The sequence below is a fragment of the Lonchura striata genome, chromosome 1 (assembly GCF_050655825.1).
Source record: "Lonchura striata isolate lonStrDom1 chromosome 1, ASM5065582v1, whole genome shotgun sequence".
Taxonomy (NCBI): domain Eukaryota; kingdom Metazoa; phylum Chordata; class Aves; order Passeriformes; family Estrildidae; genus Lonchura; species Lonchura striata.
The window spans coordinates 13,705,677-13,723,794 of NC_140703.1; the positions used below are offsets into that span (position 1 = coordinate 13,705,677).

The window sequence follows — 18,118 nt, forward strand, 5'->3', positions numbered from 1 at the left end:
TATTACTGCCTAAAGCTTTGCATAGTTGCCTCATCTTCTTGGTCTAGCAATCTGGATTATTGAATAATGAACCTGCCCCATAATGATTAAACCAAATGTGTTTAGGATGGAAAATTAATTATGAAGATAATTTCCAAAATAACAATCTAAAATCCAGCTGTTAGCAATACATTGCAGTAGTGCCAAGCTTCTGGCTGTGAGACATCCAACAGGCTGTAGCTTAGGGAAGAAAACTGCTGTCCATTCTCTTCTCTAATTTTTCCCACCATTTGACTTGCCTTTGGGAAATTCTTATGGCTAGAGCACAAAGCATAAAGGTGCACAGCATGTTTTTGGCTCACAGGATTTAGAAAATGGATATTCACCTTTCTGATTGAGTAACTCAGACTCAGGAGAAATATAAACCTCTAAAGAAGGCAGAGACACTGTTTCTGGCTATGGCAAAACAGCATGAAAAATGTAACAGGAAAGACATCTGTTCTTGTGAGCTGTTGATCAGGATAAGAGGGTTGTTTTTGTTTGGGGCTGGTAGTTTTTTTCATCCTTTTATCTGAGCATGTCACAAGTTTAGCCTAGATTGTGTAAAGAACTTGGACACCATGAAGAAAAGTTTCTCAGTTATGAATGTACTCTTACTTAACATGTTATGGTTATAAGGTTAATTATTACAAATTATATGGAGCTCAGAACCTGAGGAAATTATTTCTATTTCTAGCAAATCTAGAAGCAATTCATACCTGTTATTCAAATTATGTACTTACAAAGGTATACATCATCTCCAAGGCCAAGGACTTAGAAACTGATTCAGATACTTGTTAAACAACATGCATAATTGGTAACTTTCACTGTTTCCTTTATGATTTTGAAATAAACCACTTGAGAAAAAAAGAAAAAAAAAAAAACCAAGGGAAAAAAAAAAAAAAAAAGAAAAAGAAAGGAAAGCTGTTAACACTGTGACCTGCTCAGCATCCTCCCAAAAGTCAGGATGCAATATGAGCTATAGGAAGATCACACTGTTCTCCTGTTACCCTTTAGTGATGCAAAGAGTGTTCTCAGCTCTGCATTCCAGAGCTGCCATCCACAGTGAGACAAGGTCTTTAGCAGGTGACATCTGGCCCCTGCCTCCTTTCCTGTGCTCCCTGCATAGCAGATGGACCTCAATGCCACAAGTGTGGCCAAGTCACTAGATCAAGCAGCACCCCCTTAGAAATTATGCAGTGGTTAGCACATGCCCTCCAAAACTGAAGATGAAGAAGCCTCCTGTGGAGCACAGGGGAATGTTATTTGTAGCTCTAGACCTGAGCATTAATCACAACAAAGTCAGACACATGAACAAACCCAATACATTTAAATTATTCAAAGCTATTAATCTGAGCTTGTAACACTACGTTTTCACTATGGCTTTCCATGCTTTCCCTCTCATAGTTTGTCACACTTGTAGACTTGTTTTATCTTTGAGTACCAGTCCTTGCTAGCTGTAATAGGTTTTCCCTACATGATTGTACAGCATGTCCCATGAGGAATTTCTAATGCTGACTGGGCAGGTGGGTCACTACCTATAAATTTGGTTTGCATAGCACAAAAGGTTGAAGGAAATGAAAGTAAAAGCAAAAACCATTCTCAGTAAAGGTCATCTGAAAATTCATACAAAGAAATCAAAGTAAAACTTAAAAAAAATAAAATCAGATTTTGATAGAAACCTTTTCTCACAAAATATTCACTCAGCTCAGGTGAAAGCAGAAGATTTTTTTTTTCCTCACCAAATTTCCATTAAAATAGTAATCACTGACTTAAAACAAGCTCAGATGGAATTGTTTGAGTAGCTGCAGCCAACCTTCTTTGCATTTCACCATGTACAAACAAAGTACATGCGTCATGCAGTTCAGAGTGGTACAGAAAGGGAGAATCAAACAATCTGGAAATTTAGAAATGTAGAATCTCACAAACATGACCATCTATCAATCTTGTACATATTATTTGAATATGGTGAATAAAAATGCATTAATACAGCACAAGAATTAGTTCTCAGTCTGTAGAAATAAAGGTCATTTTTGATGCTGAAGGACTGAGTGATTGAGTGGATTAGTGAGCACTAAAAGCAACAAAAACCAGTTCATTTGACTATTCTGAACATCAGATAAGGTTAATAAATGGTCTTAGCATAGTTCTCAAAGTGCAAGAACCCACACCATAAAACTGTTAACATTAATTGATACTGTGATGGGCAGTCTCAGCTGAAAGGTCACACAACGGGAACACTTCCAGCGCCGAAGCATGTCACAGAGGCCTAAAGCTTATACACACTCTGCCTTTCCTGTGTCCTGCCAGAGATAGAGGTTTTATTCTCAAGGACTGTTCATTTGGAACTTTCTGTGAGCAATAAAACTTAAAAATATTTGCTAGCCCCTTCTACCTATAAATCTAAAAATAGAAACTTGGAAGGAAAAAGTCATTAAAATTTACCATTGCCTTCTACTTTTAAGGGAAAGTATTACCAACAGAGAGTGGGAGGAGGATGAGTAATCCTGGCACCTATTCTATATTTCAGCTCTCTACATCCTTTATTGTTTGACTAGCTGTTGCATAAATTCAGGAATTTACTATTTTCAAAAGTATATATCAACACAATATATATAGCACAGTACATACTAACTACTGAATTGTGTGAGCAACATAAACAAAAGGCCAGGTTCTTCTCTGGTGCCCCTGAACACAACCCGGCGTACTCTCACAACTCTGAATCCCAACTCACATCAGACTTTAAGTCACAGAAGCATCAGCTATTCTAAATATTTCCCCTAAAAAAGACAGCCTGGGAGCAGTGCCTGTAGGAACTGAATAAAGATTTCAGCATCCCCCCTCCTGTCCTTGTGGGAGGCTGCAGCCTGCACACACACACGTGTTCTCTCCATGGGGGCAGCAGTCCCATCCGTGGAGCAGCCTCCCTTCACACACCCACCCACCCTTTCACTTTATCCTCTCCCTGCCCACCTGGAGAAGAGGTGAAGGAGGAGAGGACAGGCACAGCTGAGTCTGGCTGCTGTGCTGGGCACCAGCAGGGAAAAGAACTGGCAGTATAAATAGTGTTCTTCTGTCAGGAGTGGAAGGTTCTAGGCTGAGTGAAAGACAACGTTATCACTGAGATGAGCATGTCCTACTCAGCCCAGCTCAGGCTTCCCACCAGCAGTAGCAGCTGCAGCAAACCCCCCACTCTTTATATGCCAGAGCCCACCCTAGGTCAGGGGTGGCTCCGTGTGGTGGAAAAGTCTCTCCTCCAACCCGTGCTTCCAAAGAAAGGCTCAGCAGTCTCTGTTGTGCAGTCTCAAGGTAGTTTATTGCAAGTTATCTAAAAGATTTTCTTCTGGGGCTGCTGTGGTTTGCTCTCAGATCAGGCAGAGGCACACACACACCCTGACATCCTCTCTGACTCCCCACTGCTTCTTTTCTCCCCACCCAGGGCTGCTGCTGTCTTTTATATGGTACATTACATGTTACATGTTTACAGTTTTTCCCCAATACCTACTACCTATATTAAATGGCGCCTTTCTTCTCTAAACCAATCTGTGAGTGCCAACATCACCAAGAACATGGAGGTAAGGAAGAAGAAAGAAGGAGGACAGGACAGGCCCACATCCCTCCATCTTAAAACTTCTGATCCCCATGTAGAAAACTAAAACCCCCCTCTACAGGACTTAAAAATCCTTCCCTTTACTTTGTAACTACTTCTACTATAATATCTAAAATTTTGTGACTTCTTGTTCTTCCTGCAAGGTTAGTAAATCATTCCATGGTTCAAATCCAAAATCACAGCTGTTTCCAGCTGCCTGCCAGGGTCTCAAATGCTTCTGACCTGGACCCAGAACCTCCAAAAATGTTTGAGGGACATTTTGAGTTCCAACATTCATGCACACATTTCACTCTGTTGGATGCATTGTAGGGTTTCCCTCTGGGCCCACTGAGCTTTATATCAACCTGTGCTCTCACACAAGTCCTCTAGGAGGAGGACAGGATTTCATCTGGTCCTTCCTTTCTGTCATGGTTTAACCCTAGCCATTAGCTAAGCCCCACATGGCCACTTGTTCAAACAGCCCCCTCACCCCACCAGCCGGGAAGAGAACTGAAGGAAAAAAGCAAACCTTTTGCATTGAGATAAGAACTGTTTCAAAATTGAAACAAAATAAGGTATAAAAATAATAGGGAATAAAAATAAAGGGAATCAGAGATAACACTCAAGAGAGAAGTGATGCTCAACCTCTTCACCACCCAATGACTGATGCTACATCCCTGGGCAATCACACCTTCCAGCCAACTCCATCCAGTTTGCATACTGGGCATGATATTTTATGGAATTTTCCTTTGGCCAGTTCAGGTCAGCTGTCCTGGCCATGCTCCCTCCCAGGTTCTTGTGCCCCTTCTCACAGGAGGAGCATGAAACACTGAACAGTCCTTGACTGAAGGTAAATACTGTTCAGCACCAAAAGATCCCTGTGTTTCCAACATTGGTCTAATATTAAATCCAAAACTCAGCACTCACCAGCTACCCTGGAGAAAATTAACTCTATCCCACCAAAATCAGGATACTATGACTGAAATAGATTGTTCTGCCCTCTGCCCTAGACGAAGATGGTACCTGGGGATGGTACTTACAGAAATGTTTATGAAAAAAGCAGATTAGACATCAAGAGCATTGAGGAAAAAACTTCTGAGAGCAGAACACAAATTAGATACTAATTATCAAACCCTCTTTTTAAGGTTTTCCTGCCCAAAGTAGACATCAGTCTGAAATGGGATAAACAGTAGTGTGAGATGGATATTGAAAGATGCTTTCTTACAAAAAGGGAGCAGGTGGTAATTCATAGTACACTGGGCTATTTACTAGCTCTGAATTGTCATATGAATTGTTCATAAATGACCTTCAGATGCCATAATTCAAAAATTCAGAGGACTATGTTTGGAAAAGTAAGTAACTTTAGGAAGATAATTAACATGTTCTGTATGTTATCTACTGATTATTATTTTCAAAACTTCAGAGGCATTAAAATGTTAAGTAATCTTAGAATAGCTTTAAATGTAAACAAGCATTTTTCAGTTAATTTCTGACCTCTTAAAAAAAAAAAAGTAGAATTGATGAATTGAAATTTGTGTTTACACCAAGCAAGTAATTCACTATCACCATGTTATTGACAACTTTCATTTTACTATTTCTACTTTATTTTATGCCAGTTTAGTTGTAGTGCATGACACATCCATGAAATATTTCTTCTACTGCCTAGAAATAGAGAAGGGACATGGATTGCTGTCTAAATGGCAGTGACACATTGACAGACTCAACACTCCAGCCTTACAATCAAATACCAGCTTGATTAGGGATACCAAAATCCAGATACCATATTGCTGGTCATATTTGACATTATCTTCCCACAATCCCTAAAAGGTATTCCTTTGAGAAACAGTCAGTTAGGATGCAGCTAGAATAAGAGCTCTTCAATTCTGGAAGAAGTAATAAACAGCAGAAAGACAGAGACCTTGCTATAGATTAAACACCCTTAGTTTCCTTAATCCATAGCATGAAGATTTTTTTCCCCTGTAGCCTTCAACAGACAGAATCATGGAGTAACCTATACAGTTTTCATAAAAACCTATCAAGTTTTAACCACTGAAAAATAAGGTTTTGACTTAGGATTGGGTTGGTTTTTATGGTTTTCTTTTGGTGGTGTTGGATTTTTTCTCCTTTTTTGTTTTGTTTTTTTTTTTTTTTATTGGGAAGCACATATAATGGTTAAAATAAAAGGCCTGTAAAAAAAGGCCTACAGTTTAAAAAGTATCAGCATCAGCTTTCACCAGGGATAATAATATATCTTAATATGAAACTGTTTCCTATAGATTGATTATAGCTTCATACTGCTTTGTTTTTGGATAATAGTCATAACAGCTATAACTACATGGACAGGAATTGTTTTATTAAAATTAATTCACTCTTCTATAAATGCCAGTGTCACACCAGCAAGGTCTGCATAAAATACAAAACTGCTGACAAGAAGGGTTAAGCAACCAAAATATATCAATGCTAAGTCTCAACATAATTGTCTAAATGTCAGCTGAACCTTAGAGGACTACCTTTCCAAATCTTAAAACTAAATATGATTAATAGAAAAAAGTTAAATATCAATCTCTAGACACAGAATAATGTTTTAAAAGGCTGGGTTTGGAGATAATTAACTAGGGATCCATTTGAGAAAGGTTATAAGGCTCAAGTAGCACAGTCAACATTTTGAATGTTATTAATCCGAAGATTTTAAGCTATTTAAACATTTAGATCTCATTTAAATACCCTCTCTTATATGTGATTTGCCATATTAGCAAGGTCATTTGACAACAATTTTGCACAATTGATGTAAATTACATTACAGATGAAACTCTACTATCAACTATGTGATTAAAGCCAAAAATAAATAGGAAGAAAGATCCAAATGCAGCAAAAGCGAAAGCTTGAAAATATCAAGATGTCTCTGAAACATGTAACAGTGTTTTAGAGTCCAAAAAATTTATTAACTGATCAATGAATATGATTTGTAACGGCATCTGTCAATATATATACATAGGCATGAATGCATATATACACACCCATAGAACAATGTTAAAAGTATTATTGGCTTACACTGCAAATTATTTGACAACCACATGTGAGCCATTGAAATTTAGTCCTCCTGCTTATGGTACTCTTTATACATAATATCACAAGCATGAAAAGCTGATGAATCCCCTAACTCCTCGTGCAATGCACAGCTTGGATGGAATTAATTTATGAAAAGCTTCTCCATTTGTTATTCCTCTTGATTTTTTATGTGCAGTTCCAGATATTATTAGAGGAACACTCTTAAAACACTGTTCTAAAAACAGAAACTTAATTCACATATTTCTACTATATGACAGCTTCCCAAATACCAATTTATTTCCCAACCTTTCACCCCTCTAAAATGATGGGGATGTATTCATTATTATATAAATTTTAAAGAGGGTTTCTGCATCACAGGGAGTTTAAGGTCAAAAGCATCAAGTGATTTTGCATGTGAAGTCTGAGAGGTGGTTAGAAACGGATTTTTCAGCATTCCTAATGTTAGACAGCACTTTTTATGTTTATGGATTTATTGACTACAGTTTTAATTCTGATTTATAAACACTTGTCCCAGGCCAGGTAGGACCTGGAGGTCATTCTATACCAGCTCACATCACTGCCAGGGGTGTGGGGAAGGGAGTCTTTCCAAAGGAAATTCTCTTGCTGTTGGAGAGGCTGCAGCTGGGTCATGGGCTCCATGGTGAACATTTTGGCCTGTGCACCATTTTGTACACTTTTGTTACTAAAGTTGCTTGTTGTTCATGTTCATTTTCTTATCTCACTGCTGTTTTCAGCAACCTGTCCTCATCTCAGCCCAGGAGGGGTGAGTGGCTCATGGCTTTAGTGGGAATACTTAATTGGAGAATACAGTTTCTAAAATATGACAACACTTTTGCAAATAAGACACCAGGGAAATAAAGAACCTTGTTTACAAGTGAGAAAAGTCAGGTCAGAATTATTTTATAGCACAAAATAGCATTCCATGTCATAGATAGGAATAAACTCCAGTTTCTCAAAAAGATCCAGCTGCTTTCATTGTCAGATCGTCCTTCCCTTCACTGCAATCTCTTGCCTCATTACAAAATTCCCCAGTAAGATCTCAGCACAGGTCCCAGGATGCAAAATGTCCTTCTCACCCTGATTAACCCGAAAAACAGTTCTACCCTGAGCACTGGCTGGGATGAGATCCTGAGGAAAAAAGCTGGATGTGATCATTGACTTTTGCCAGGGTTGTCATACCTAGGCACAAGGAATAAATCAAGAATCTGCTCCTCTAAAACAACTCACCTGGCCTGCTGTCTTGCCTTTTCCATCTCAGACACACACAGACTTCCTGCTCTTCCAACAAACCCTGCAACCTAAACCTGAAAAAACTGGTGAGTACCAGACCACTCAGATCACCAGAGAGGTTGTGTAAAATACAGTAGTTTTAAAGGGATTACACATTTTAAATGTTATGGCTGGCAATAAATAATAGCATTCAAAGAGAAGAAAAATAAAATGTGTGGAAGTGAAACAAATGTAGGGAAGCCTTCCTTGTAGTTTGGGGAATATCAAGAGAAATGGTTGAGGCTATCACACAGTTATATTAAAGCACTGGAGAAAAATTTGGAGCGTCATGAAATTACAAAAAGGGAATGAAAAATGGAGACTAGAAGCCTCTATCAAAATTTACTCTGAAAACTTTAATACCCCTCACACCTTAAAATGAAACCAAAGTGCTGATAGATAACATAGAGAAGATCCCATACAGTTGCACTCCTCCAAAAGAAAGATAGGCCTCATCAATGCATCACAGCAAACTTAACAGGAAATGTGCTGTTGGAATTACAACTCTTGTCGTGGTGTGACCTGAGAGTAAAAGGTGATGAATGGTGGTCAAATAAAAATTAAATAAAATTGCAGTACAATGTAGTGGGCATGTTCTTTAGATGAAAAAAAAAAAACACAACCCTTCTGAAAAAAACAACTCTTCTGTGATTTCCTCTCTTTGCAAATCACAGCAAAACCAGTGCAGAGTAGTTGAACCATGAAACTTTCCCTTGATTAATCAACCAGAGAGAGCTTTCTCACTTAAATACACACTGTATTCCTACAACTGCTTAGTCAGAGCTTCTAATCAGACAATGAGCTTAATTCAAACAAATTGTAGAGTCCTCTTTTTTTTTTTTTTTTTTTTTTGTTTTTGTTTTTAATTGGATTGAAGCTAGTTAGTGGAAGAAATCCTCTAGGACAGAGTCATAAGGTTGTAGGTTCAGTCACTTTTCAGAGATATAGGTCAAATCTCTCCATTTCTTTGTTCCTCTGGTTGCATACCACACAAGCATAAAGAACTATCAAGGTGACATAGAAAGGTTGACATTCACCCAAATACAAAGCCAAGCTGCTTTTCAAGTAAATCATCAAAACATAATGTATAATCTCCGTTCTGTCACCTGCAAAAGGGTGAACCCCAGGCATTCCAACACATTAAATGCACTAAAATGCACCACTTCATCTGTTAATATATCACAGGCAGAAATTCAGTCTTCTGTCTTAGTTCTATCTGTATATAATCCAGGAGACAAGAAAACTAAAATATAAAAATTGGAGAAGTAGCTAAGGAAAAGGGATAAAAAGAAAGAAAGATGATGCATTCTAATACCAATGCAATATTTTTTTAATCATTCTGGAAGCTAGATCTTATCAAAGCATGAGCCTTCCTGGAATATGATCCAGTATTGCTCTCACTGTGCTTTCACTTGAATCTATGAAGATAAAACTATTGCTTTATTTCTGGGCAGTGGTGGATGATTTCCTGCAGAGTGTAGTCTTGGAACAAGAGGTGAAAAGAATAAATCACTTGAGAAGTTTTCACCTCTTATCACTACAGCTGAGCATCTAAAATCATTTAAGTGATATTAATAATGATATTCCAGCTTTTGCCTACAAAACCATGCAAATTTGCTGATTTGACCAGGCAACCTTAAATATGCATGATATCATATATCACCAAGGGTAACCATTATGAATCAAAGCTTCTGAACTTTGAAGTAACTGGATTCTTTTGTTCTCTCTGGGTTGTTTCCAAAAGTCACATCATGCTGATTTATTCCTAAATACAAAAATTACCAAGTATTCATTCCCTGACCAAGAGAATACACAGGCTGGAAAACTCCACTCAGTATCACTGAAGCAGAAATTTTCAGGACAGTTATTCCTCATTCCTTACCTTAGCAAAGGAACTACAAAGGAAAAAGGTGTCCTACCTGTAGCCACTCTGGGATCTCCACCCATGTTCCCAATTTATCTCCCTCTCTGCTGATGGAGAGAAAGGTGCTTGAAATGCCAGTGGACAGGCTGATTGGATTATATTTTTCTTTCTTTCCAAAAATCTAAAGAACTCTTTTCTTTTAGGGACACACCCTTAATTTTGTTCAACATGTAGCAGAATAAATTAAGAGGGAGGGAGCTATCTTGCTACCATTTAAAGCAAGATAAAAAAAAAAGAGTGAGAAATTCTCACTCTCGCCACTCTATCACAGGTTCACAGTCTCTGGGCACCTTGCCAGTGTGCAGGACCACACTTATATGTGACATAGCCTTGTGTTTCAAACAGATTAGTAGCCAGAATCAAAGCATCTGGTGTTGGCTGTGCAGAACCACTCTTCATAATTAGTTTAATATTTTATACCAGGACATATTTCATGTGTCTTAGCCTACTAATCCACCATTATACTCCATGATGGTACTGATCTGTGTTCCTCATTCATCCATTCACTGTGACTGAAGGACATCAGTTTTATTGTTTAGTGTCCACAGCCTTTGCCTGATGGAGATGGAGGAATGTAGTCTGACCATGTGACATACTAAATCCATAGGGATTAGTGATGATGTATATCACTTTCATGCTTGTGAGAGCACTGACACTGTGATATTACTCACTGATAATGATCCAGCATCTGCACCTCATTTCTGTGGGATATTTCTGTACATCAGCTTTTTCCACTAACTAGAACAACTGTTTGGGGGTTGTGTTTCCAGTTTTCTCCTGTTATTTTCAAAGTTACACACAGTTTGGGGACTGCTTCAGCCAGCAGCCTCAGCATATTGACCAATATTTCTTTGGCTTCATGTTTGCTATATCACAGCTTTCATTTTACACTTGATGTGCCATGAATCTCCCTCTGCATATGTGACCATGTGGGCTTTGATGATAGCACTTTACCAATTACTGCTCACAGCTGCAGATCTTTCCCAAAGGCATTTCCTTGATGCACAGCATCTTAGGCTGTTTTTTAGGGCATGCCTCACACCAGTTGTGTTGCAAACATGTTATAGGAAGAGCTAATTGGCACATCCCAATTTTGGCTAATATTTCTAAGACTTTGCTGGTTGCATCACTCTTTTTTATTACAATGGGCATACATGTCCTAAGGGTCAAGAAGAGGTATGAGAAGGGTATTACAGATAATTCCTGTTAAAGTGATTTACTGGAATTGCCAATGCTGCCTTTACAGTGAAGTATCATTGATAGAGGCAGAAGAACTTTTAAGAATTATCCAGCCTGCTATTTTTATAATCATCTGCCAGTCTTTTCCAAAGCCCTAAGATGAAGCACAGTGGGGAATGTGAGGAGCTGGTCTTCAATGATTTCTGTCAAAGAATTCATAGTATTTGAGGAGCTTGAGGGCAGATCTTCAGTGATTGTAAAGAGGTAGCACCCCTCAGCCTGTTCCCAGATTGACTCTTCTCCCCATCTTTCTTTGCTGCAAATACAGTTTCTTGCTTTAACTCAGGGGATCTTGACTCCCTGATTCCAAGCAGATTTACAGCCATTACTCTTTTCAGACATTGCTTTAGAGTGTAGCCAGAGGTTTAACACATTGGACATGATATAGGTTCCTGGCCTTTCAGCCAACCTAGGTCCAAGGCAGGCAAAGCTATGGCATTGTTTCATCTCCTTCCAATAGTCAGATATCCTCATAATTTACATCTACAAATCTCAGGTTTTCTCCTGCCAGAGGAACACCGATTGTCGCAAAGCAGGTTGTAGAACTATGTATGCAAGAGCTCTCTGAATATGCATGGTAAAAGAGCACAGATAAAATGCATGTGAATAGTCTGAATTTTCATAAGGGAGCATTAAGAGTGCAGGCTGTGATGTAATACATAAATTCACAAAGAAAAGAACATATTGTTAGAGAAAATATGTATGTGCAAAAATAAAATTGACAAGAAGTTTTATTCTGTCAGTTACAGAGCACCCATTAGCAGATTATGTTATGGGAGAAAAGGCTTCACTAATGCAGTTAATGTAGTCTTATCTCAGATGTATCTAAATTACTTTCATTATTCTACACCACACAGGCTGAATGCTCCTATTTTGTCATGTCCTTGTTTGCTGGGCTGTTTTTAACTTGCAGCCAGAGAGACCAAGAACTAGAAATGAAATTCTCAGACACTTGTAGGTGTCAAATAAGCAGGTGTAAGCATTTTCTCCTGCTACAGAATGGGTATTTTTATATTAGCTGGATTTGAAGAATTATTTAGGCAGGTATTTGCAGTCCATTCAAGGTAGCTGGTGGTTGTCCTTGTTCAGTATCTGAGTATTTTATTTCTAATGAGAATAATAAATATTTCTAACCAGTCTCTACGAACCCTTCTTTAAGTACATTGTTCAAGCTTAAACATTTGATGCCACCTAGAGCGGAATAAAAATCTTCTGTCCTGTTTTATTTCGGTTCTTCCTTTTTTATTTTCAGACTAATTTTGTTTCAGCTGAAGCTTTTGTATCCCAAACTACAGCAGGAGGTGGTACAAAAGCTCTAACAGACATTGGATAGAAAGAAGAGCTCATCGCTCAGAAGACAGATAGGAGCATCAGTGCTTCAGCCTCTCAATACTGAATGGCCAAGGAATCTGTTCCAGTGGCATTTTGCAAATCCTATCTGCTTCTAAGCTACTTTAACCTCAAATAATAAATCTGCTCTGGGTCTGAAGCAATAGAGGGAAACACTAAACATACAATCATTTCAGAACTGAAATACCTTAGAATGTAGAAATGAGTCTTTATAAACATTCATGGCCAATATTTTGCAAAAGTAAGCAACCCTTTATCACTCTTACCTTTCCATAATCCAGCTCCTGAGATGCACAAAAGGGATGTGTAGCAAGGCTCCAGATGACAGGGAGCTGCTGGTGGGAGAAGTGCTCCTCCCTTCCCCTGCCTGCCCAGCTGCCTCACACACAGCTCTGGGAGCAGGGAAACAAGACTGGAAATGGCTTCAGGTGTGTGGTGGTGAAATTCTCTTCAAAGACATGAACAGGAAAAGGAGCAGCAAAAGCCACAAAAGCCCCCTAGGCTGCTTTTTCCTAGTAGCTTTTAAATTCCTTTTAGCATCTAAACCCAACAAAGCAGCTTTCTGATGCATTGCATTTGAGGTTGTCTCTTGCTACAATACAGCTCACATCATATTGCACTGGTTTAGTCACCAGTGTCAATCACTTTCCCCACCTATTAAGTAGAGTTTCTTCACCTGTTTTGCAGAGGAAATGGTGACTGAGCTGAAAACGGAGGAAAAAAAAACCCAGACCAAAACCAACACACTCAGAGCTAGTACTATATATTTATTTAGAAACAGAAACAAATATTGCCCAGTTCCAGTACACTTATTGTTTACCAAGAACACTGTAGCTTCAGTTCAGTTGTTAGTGCCAGTCATCTTTGTGCACTCATTAAAGTGAAATATGGTAGATGGATGCAGTGGCAGCCCAAAATGACAGCTGATGTGTGAGGAAGGGTAATAGACCCTTTTACCCTCTATGCCTCAATTCCTCATATGTGCATTTAGGGAGGATAGAGTGGTTAATTGTCTCCCTAGATACTAAATAATCCATCATATGGTTCCTTATCATCCCATCCAGAGGATTTTGTTAATTTTGAAATCTTCTTTACCTGAATAATCATTAGCTCTCCCTTTGAGATAATAATATTTACCCCTAAACCCCCATGGTTTCATTTCTTACCTTGGTCTTTATCTCACGGGACTTTCCCTTTCCCTTTCCCTTTCCCTTTCCCTTTCCCTTTCCCTTTCCCTTTCCCTTTCCCTTTCCCCCATAAATTAACAGAATCCTAAACCAATCTAAATATTCTGAATATACTAATAGAGTAATTTATTAGTCGTTCAAGTCCTATAAAAATATTTCTTTGCTCATTTCTCTTTTATTAAAAATTCTGTTCTGTGGAATTAATTTCTATTGTAAACTTATATACAAGCAGTGTATATAACTTTTGCAGTAACAGATATTTGTACACTGTAGTACAACTCTGCCTGAAAGGTTTTAACCTTTCCAAGCTATATACAGGTCATAGTAAAGCCCTGTTTTTTTAGTCACTGGATAATAATTTACACGTGTAAATAGTGTTATTTCACGGTGGAGCTTAGAAGAAGTATTCAAAAAATGAATCTTTTTACTTTTGGGTTTTTACACACATTTAGTGGGAAAGTTACCAAGGCCCTATTACAGGAGAAAGTAGATTATTCACAGAATTGGATGACAAAAAACTTATAACTGAAAAAAGTTATTCAAACCTACCATCCCAAATGAAACTATTACAGTGTCCCAGTCCTGAGAGCTGGTAGTCATGTGCTTAATGACAGATTTGCATTAGCTTGCTGGTCTGGGTTTGACCCACAGAGTAATTCAATAGTCCTCCACTTTTTGTTACAGAAAATTTATGAGTCTAGGATGAAGGGGTATTAGATTTCGGCATTCATTCCTCTGGTGGTTTGGGATCTATTTTAAAAGACCCTGACTGCTGACATTATTAGTGAATTAATTGCTTCTACTTAGTCTCTTCATAGACAATTATGTAGGATTGCCTCTCAGAAGTCTGTAATGAAAGTAGAGCTGAAACCCCAGCACTGAAAAAAAACATCTTACTGGTTTTGAGCCAAATGATAGAGCATTTTACATGTGAAGGAGGAGCTTTGTGAGGCTTACTTCTAAATTTAGAAAATTTTATATTGCATCTGTAAAGAAATATGTTGGAGCTAAACAACCAAGCAATTCAAAACTCAGCTTTTTTTATTTCAGGTGTTTCATTCACACACATGCATATATATTTTACAGACTTTGAGATACTATCAATATTTATGAATATTCTGTACATTTATTGGAAGTAATGCTATAGTTTTTCTACAGTTACAAAAAAATATGAATAATTCTGAATCGAACCACCTTTTAATTCTAATCAAAACTCATAGAGATTATTTCTAGTAGGAGGATGCCTACAATGAACATAACCCAACAATATCTACTCTTCTTAATGTGGCAGTTCACTTCATTAATGTGCCAAAACTAGATGAATCATAGGTCTATAATTATGCTATTAAAGACAACTAGAAGTGGATAGATCATATATGCCTCAAAGACTCCATCTTTTAAAACACAGAGGGGAAAAAAAAGAATACAATAAAATCAGAGTATGTTAGATACAGAATAATCTTATTGTGCAAATATCCACAGCTGAAGGAAATAGAACAAAGGCAAGTATTTGCTATTATTCAACAGCAAGTGGAATTATTATTCAATAGGACTGGAACATTCATAATACTAGGTATGGTGCTAATAAAATAATCCAAAACATTTTTAAATGTATCCAAGATTTTTTTTTTTTTTAATGTTGGAAGAGGGAGTAAAAGAAAGCACAAAGGAAAGAAGCATAGAGGAAAGAAAAGGCAACAAAATTTGATATCCACATTAGCAGCTGGGTAGAAGATTGTGAAAAATAAAATGACCAAAGGCAGCTTCTAAATGAGAAATTATAAAACTGCAGACTTGAGTCATAAATATCTAGTCTGTGAATTCAAAATAATTTAGAGTATATTTTAGTTTAAGTTTGATATTCATTTATGAAAACTCCTGAATCAGGGTCTCATTAAGGATAATAAATAGCTCTAGAAAGAAGTCATTATTAGCCAAATAAGTATTCTTAAAAGGAAGTACAAGGTGTACTGAAATAACTCAATAAGAAGATTGTGGAAGAAATAAAGGCACATTTTTAAAATGGTGTGTACAAGTTCAGCAAAAAGGCCTTCTGCTGTGCTTGGAATTACCCACCAGCAAAATGTTTGGCTATACTGCTCCCCTGATGCTGAAAAATTACTTTGCATGGGAAAAAAAACTTTATAAAAAGAGAAAAATCAATCCCAGATAGCAGAGGAACAATAATAAATTGAAAATAGGACTGTCTCTTATGTTAAGAAACCTCTGTAGAGCTGTGAAGGAATAAAGAAGCTTTAGTTCTAATAAGGATAAAGCTTTTTAAGAAAAAGCTGATGACTGAGAAAATGCAGGGAAGATGCTTTCCTCTCCAACTTCTCTGAAAACCCATTCAAACAAAATAAAACCTGATAAAGTGTTATATTTCATAAGGGATGTTTACACACCAGAAAAGAGGACACAGCTTACATCTCACATATGACAGATCCTTGAGAACACGTACGTGCATTTCCTGTTTATCTCGGAATGCGGCAGCTTGGATGGAAACAATGGCATCCGGAAACTTTGCTGGCTCTAGCAAAACTTGGCATAAATATGAATGGCTTCAAAGGCTTCAGATGAAAAAAAAAAATTCCTCAGGCAAGTGAAAAACAGGTATCAGGATTATCCAGTTAAAGTTTTGGGGCACCTCGGTGGTTGTCATGGTCATGAGCTGCCCAGCTGGCAGCTGGAATTTTGATATTTGTTTATGAAAACTCCTGAATCAGGGTCTCACTAAAGATAATAAATAGGACTAGAAAGAAATCAACAAACATTAGATGAGATAATGTAAATGGCTAGAGCATAATAATTTAATAATATGTCTTTGCCAAATAGATCAAATGATCTCATTCCCTTTCTCAGAAAGTCTTCTGGTAAGAGTCTGCAGATTTTAAAAAGGAACAAAATAGGAACTCTGAAAATCCATACAATTTCAAAGTGATAGAAAGCTTTTCTGTAGTTTTCCTTTTTAATCATCCTGTTATATGTTACAGAAGATACATTTTTTTCCTCTCTTATGTTTTGTGGGATACAGATAAAAAATTTGCAGGAGAGAGCTTTGTGCAGAGAGCACTGCTTTTTCTTCCATGCACCTTGCCTTTAAGGTTGCCCTTTTCCTAGGCTGAAGAACCATCATCTCAACACCAGCACCAGTTTTCAGCATAAAACAGTGGGCAGCTGCAGAGACACCCCCCCCCCCTAATCTGGGAAGGGTGGAAAGAATCACAATTTTATTAATTAATAAATATTAATGTTATTAATATTAATGTTTAAATGATTATATGTTATTTTATGAAATAAATGTAGAGCCACCTATCAAAAAATTGGATGATTAAATATATATATGTGAAGCCTGAAAGGAATGTGTTTTTAAAAGGAGCAATAGGAAACAAAAGTAGTGACTATGTCACACTGCCAGCAGTGTCAAGCCTGTGTGATTAGAAGGTCAATATGTCTGTAGCAGCAAGAAAGTATATATTGTGAGAAATTATAGAAGGTATGTTGTCATGTTAGTCCCCTTCATGCAGTGAAAGGTCAGTGATCCACTGTGGAAGAAAGATGACAATTTCTGTGTAAGACTGACTGACAGCACAGATGCTGTTGGACATCGTGTATGGTGTCAGAAGACCAGTGGACAGTAAAGCAGTTTTAGCTTTATTTTAGATTTTAGAGCCAAGAGCAAAGTAAAGTCGTGTCCAGCTTTCATGAAAAACGGCCCCTGAAACATTTAATCACATATTTATAACTCCTATTTATAAACCCCTTGTAATTAACTGTGTCAATAACCCTTTCAGAGAAAATGGACAGGGTTGCTTTCTCTACAGTTTAGTCCTGCAGCTTTCAGTGTAGCTATTGACAGGCAAGAAGAAAATCTGTGGCTGTCAGAGCAGTTTACATTGACCATCTGGAAGGGAAAGGAAGAAATGTTAGCAGCACAGTATCATAATGAACCATACCCTGTCCCACTTTACCTCACTTGCTATGGGTTTGGTGTGAAGGGATTTGATTTCACCTGAAAATTTCTGAAGAGTTTTCTCTCCCAAACACAAAGGCCCTGATTCTCTTTAGATATATAAGTTGCAAGTACCTCCACTGATGCAAAATATGTTTAAGGAGAATCAAATCCTTACTTTCCAGCTGTCCCTGGTACTTAGATAAAATGTAGCTCATAATTCTCTTTTTACCTGTGCGTTGGTCTCACAAACACAGGGCCTTGTTACTGTCCTTGAGGAATGTTTTAGAGCTCCATCAGGCTTATTCAAACAATGCATAAGAGTTCTTACAGAACTCAATTACTGCTCAAGTGGAAGAATAGGTAATTGGACAACACTCATCAGTTTTGGAATAAATGATATTAGGTGCCAGATCTGAAAAGCAAACCTTTGGGTTATAATAGAAAAGAGAGATTAATTTAATGAAAGACAAAAAATTCCAGTTCTCCTAGGTTAGAAATAATGAAACAAAAACTTTTCA

General features: G+C 37.6%; 1 long non-coding RNA gene across 1 annotated transcript in view; it reads right to left on the minus strand.

Moving 5' to 3' along the window:
• Positions 1 to 3,495: 3,495 nt before the first annotated feature.
• Positions 3,496 to 18,118, minus strand: part of LOC116184080 (uncharacterized) — a 32,108-nt gene continuing 17,485 nt past the window's right edge. The window contains exons 2-3 of the long non-coding RNA XR_004148814.2: positions 7,904 to 17,549; positions 3,496 to 7,804 (exon numbers count right to left, since the gene is read on the minus strand). This is a non-coding gene — a long non-coding RNA (uncharacterized LOC116184080). The remainder of the gene's footprint in view (positions 7,805 to 7,903; positions 17,550 to 18,118) is intronic.